Source organism: Solanum pennellii, chromosome 4 (genome assembly GCF_001406875.1).
Source record: "Solanum pennellii chromosome 4, SPENNV200".
NCBI lineage: Eukaryota > Viridiplantae > Streptophyta > Magnoliopsida > Solanales > Solanaceae > Solanum > Solanum pennellii.
The window spans coordinates 10,426,975-10,431,853 of NC_028640.1; positions in this window are offsets into that span (position 1 = coordinate 10,426,975).

Sequence of the window (4,879 nt, forward strand, 5' to 3'; positions counted from 1 at the left end):
GAATATCGTTTCTTTGATGCATTTTCCTTCAATGTTTTTGGACTCTAATACAATTTGAGTGTATTGTATAATCATTGCCTAATCAAAGTAAACCCTGATCCATTCGCACAAATTCCATACCTGCGCACCACCAATGTCTTGCCACTGCCTACCACTATCTGCCTTTTGCAATACTAACTTTTAATCGACTCGGGTCATTTCTTGTTTTCTTGCTGAGTTTCATTCAAAATTGACAATGCTTCAATCTATCTCAGCTCAATTTTCCCGCATTTGGCCAGACCATCTGATTTTCGCATGACAACTTTTCCCAAAATTGATGTCAGCCAGCGCCCTAGTCATGCCATGGGTTGTTTCCTTGCCAACGCCATATCATGTCTTGACACTATCCTACTAACATATTTTGAACCCAATTGACCATGCCAACAGTCTGCTCACACAATGCATGCTTGATTCCACCCGCAATTTGGCCGTTGGCAAAGTCATTCATGTCAACCCTTTGCCACGCACATGCATATGTTTAGTTATTCGGCCTTGACCCTTACAAACTTTCCCAACCTAATGAACTCGACGTCCTGGTCGAGGACATCATTCATCTGAACCTATTTGAGTTCCGAACAAGGATCATATCCTGTCCAACAACTTTATCTTTAACAAACGCCAAAGAGTTTACTTTTGATATTTCTGCATCATTATTCTTTTACTTTTCCAATTCGGCAGCAAGTATAGCATTCACTTTCACTTGTGCTGGACAATCCCTTTTCAAATGAGGACCCACCACAAGTAAAGCATTCTTCAAACTTTCCCTTCTGTTTTGGAAAAGAAGACTGCCCTTGTCTAGTATTCCCACCTTCATCTTTCTTTTCGACATCTTGGCCCTTCCTATTTTTCATTCACTCTTTCCACTTGTCTTTATGTTTGAAGTGCGAATAATCCCTTGGGTCGTTACCCTCATCGATGTCAGCCAACTTGTTTGCTGCCACTATGGAAGATATAAGAGTTTGGACATTCTATATCCTTAACTCTCTTTGTGTCCATCCTTTCAACCCGCTTATGAAAGAGTGAAACTTATCTTCTTCGACCATGTTTCATATATTCTACATCAAGGACTAAAATTCCTTTATATAAGGCGTCACTGTGCTGCCTTGAGTCAAACCTGGTAGCACATCCCTTGCCAACTAAGATGAATTGCTTGAATGGAATTGAGTTTTCAATTCTTTCTTTAACATCTCCCACGTTTCAATCTGTGGTAGATTCAAACCCTCTACTTCAGCAACCCTTGTTTTCCACCAAACCTTGGCATCATCACATAAATACATAGTTGTGACTGACACCTTCTCAGCATCTTGAACCTTTGCTGCCTAGAAGTAGTTTTCGATACCCCAAAGAAAGTTCTCCAAGTCCTTGGCACTCCTCACACCATTGTAAACCTTAGGTTATAGAACCATCATTCTTATGGGGACAATTCTTCCTTGAAACATCCGACGTACAAGAAGAACTTCACCACGCTGATCTTCTTTCCCCGTGCGAGCAAGTTCAATCTTTTGTTGTGTTATTTCGTGTTTGGATGCATATTTTTCCTCTAACAACAAAGCTTTTTCGTTTAGAAACTCTTTGGTAAAGGTTAATTCTGCCTTCACTCTTTGAATTGGAGTTACCAAATCAACCAAGTCCTCCCTATCGTTTGTTCCACCAATAAGCGCTTCCAATCGTGTCACCCTTTCCCGCTGTTCTGCGTTTCCCACAGCAATGAAATAATCTATGCAATGCTCTGATACCAATTGTTAGGAAGGAAGACTACTCCACCTTAATTTTGTGTAAGAAGTTAACAAAACCTAAAGGCAGTCAAGTCTCACTCAACTCAGCCCCTTTCACAGCCTATTCTGCCTGACGTTCAAGGACGTTTTTCTTCTTTTATGCCTTAGATTATTTTTCAAACTTTAATATGAAATCAACACATAAATACACGGGCAAACCCAACCTTTATATTTCTAATCAAAATAATACAAAGGACTCACTCGTTGAACACAAATTCTATCTATCTTCGACTTTGACTTGACTTAAGGCACAACCACAAGTTGGTTGCTGCCTTAGGCACTTCTTAAAACCCTCACATTTTATTCTAAGTGTATTGGTAGAGTTCTAGACTTAATCTTCCCTCTTTCACATTTAGGGTAACAAGTCTATCCTATTTTCCATACTTAGCAAATATTTCCAACAGACAAGGATGTCCATTTATAAAACATGTGGGAGCCTTGTGTTGACATTGCGTAGTGTTGTGACACATGTATAATACTTGTCAAATGCTTAAACAACTAAAATATAATTCAGTTGACATCCCTATGTTATATAAAAAAATTCAAAATTCGAATTCAAAATGCATATAAGAGATACAACGAATCTGGACACAAGCGGTAACAAAATGGTAACCGCCGAATGTGCTTGGCATGTGAGCTTGCTGACTGGATTTCGTTTTTTTGATGCATTTTACCTCAATATTTAAGACTCTAGTACAATGTCCAAAAATTGTATAGTCATTTCCTCATCAAAGTCTAACCGTATCCATCCGCACATGTGCCATGTCTCCGTACCACCGACGTCCTGCCGTTGCCTTGGTTGGGCATTGCTTACTTTTAATCCACTCGTGCCATTTCTTGTTTTCTTGCAGCGTTTCATTCATAATTTAAAATGTTTCAATTTATCTAAGCTCAATCTTCCCGCATTTGACAAGACCATGTGATTTTTGCATGCCAACTTTGCCCACAATCGATGTTAGCCAGCTCCCAAGTCATGCCATGGGTTGTAGCATTGTCAACGCAAATATAATGTCTTGACACTGTCCTCCGAACATATTCTAAACCCAATTGACCATGCCAACACTCTTCTCACACAACGCATGCTTAATTCCACCCGCATTTTGGCCTTTGGCAAAGTCATTCATGCTATCCCTTTGAGATGTCTATGCCTATGTTGAGTCATTTGGTTAGGACACTTACAAAATTCCTCCACCTATTGAAACTCGACGTCCTCGTTGGGGAAATCATTGATCTAAACCTATTTGGGCTCCGTACAAGGATCATATCCTGTCAATCATCTTCGTCTTCAACCAACGCCAAAGAGTTTACTTTTCATATTTCTGCGTCATTGTTCTTTCCCTTTTCCAATTCGGCAGAAATTCACTTTCACTTCCACTGGATAATCCCTTTTCAAAAAAGGACCACTACAAGTAAAGTATCCCATAAACTTTCCCTTCTTCTTTGAAAAAGAGGACTCTCCTTGTCTAGTTTTCCCACATTCATCTTCCTTTTCGGCAACTTGGCCTTTCCCGTTTTTCTTTACCCATTCCCCTTGTCTTTTTGTTTGAAGTGAGAAGAACCACTTGGGTTGTCACCGTCATCGAAGTTAGCCAACTTGTCTACTGCCACTATGGCAGAATTAAGACTTTTGAAATTTTATCTCCTTAACTCTCTTTGTGCCCATCCTTTCAACCATCTTATGAAATAGTGCAACTTGTCGTCTTTGACTATGTTATCTATATTAAACTTCAAGGACGAAAATTCCATGATATAATCCCTCACTATGCTTCCTTGTTTCAAAAGTCGCAGCCCATCCCTTACCAACCAAGACGAATTGCTTGGAAGGAATTGAGTTTTCAATTTTTCTTTAACATCTTCCACATTTCTTTAACAATTCTACGTGGTGCCACCACAAACCAGAATTTCCTTTTAAGTTTATTTAGTTCCAAAACTAGCCTCTTTCATGAAAAGCTGTTACTTTTATGATGTGTTTTCACTATAATGAAAATATGTGATTTCTATGAAAAATTATGACTTTTATGAGGAGTTATGACTTTTATGAAGAGTTGCGACTTTTATAAAAAGTTGAGCATAAATGAAGAGTGACAACTCTTAGGAAAGGTTGTGATCTTTACTAAGGGTTGCAACTTTTTCAAATAGTTGTAACATTTCCGATAAGGCACAATAAACATTCTTTCACACTATCCTTTGTTTTCTATTAATAAAGAAAGTTCCTCACATTTGAAAACAGTGAAAATTTTATACCTCTTCTTCTTCTTCACAACTAAATATTTGTTCATGTTCAGTGGATCACTGACATTATTGTTTATGTGTAACGACCTGTTTAGTCGTTTTGAGCAGCAGATTTTATTTCTGGAAAATTGGCTGAGGAAACGGACCCCACGACGGAACGTCACAGGCACGACGGACCGTCGCAGGGTCTCGTTTCAGCATACTTAGAAATTCTGAAATTGGGTACTGAAAATCGACTCTCTGTAATCTGTGACGGACCTGCAGGACGTGCCGTCACATCCACGACGAGCCGTCGTAAGCTCCCGTTGCAAAACACTTCAACTCTTGAGAAATTGGTACGGGAAACGATTCTATGACCGTCAGGACGGAGGTGCAGGACGGACCGTCACAGGTGTGACGGGCCGTCACAGTCCACTTGGATTTTAGGAGGTTGCGACGACCTGCGTGACGGACCGTCGCAGGCATGACGGGCCGTCACAGGTTGCGCAAATCCCAGGCAGAATCGGATTTCTTTACACGTTTTAAGGGAAGTTTTGGAATATTCTTTCCTTAATTATAAAGTTAGAGGGTTAATATCAATAAGTCTAATCACTTGGGGTTAAAAAGAGGTAACCTTAAGTTAATTAGTGGGTTTTATTGTCCTCTTTTACACTTAATTATAGGTTCATTAGGGTAAAAGAGAGAGGGTTTGAACATAAGAAAACAGAAACAACAAGAAAGAGAGAGAGAGCGGTCGATCAAAGGGGCGAAAACAGAAGCTTGGGAATTTGCTTGATCACTAGTCTTCGGTGGAGGTAGGTTATGGTTTTTACGATATTCGTAGTGAACTCTTA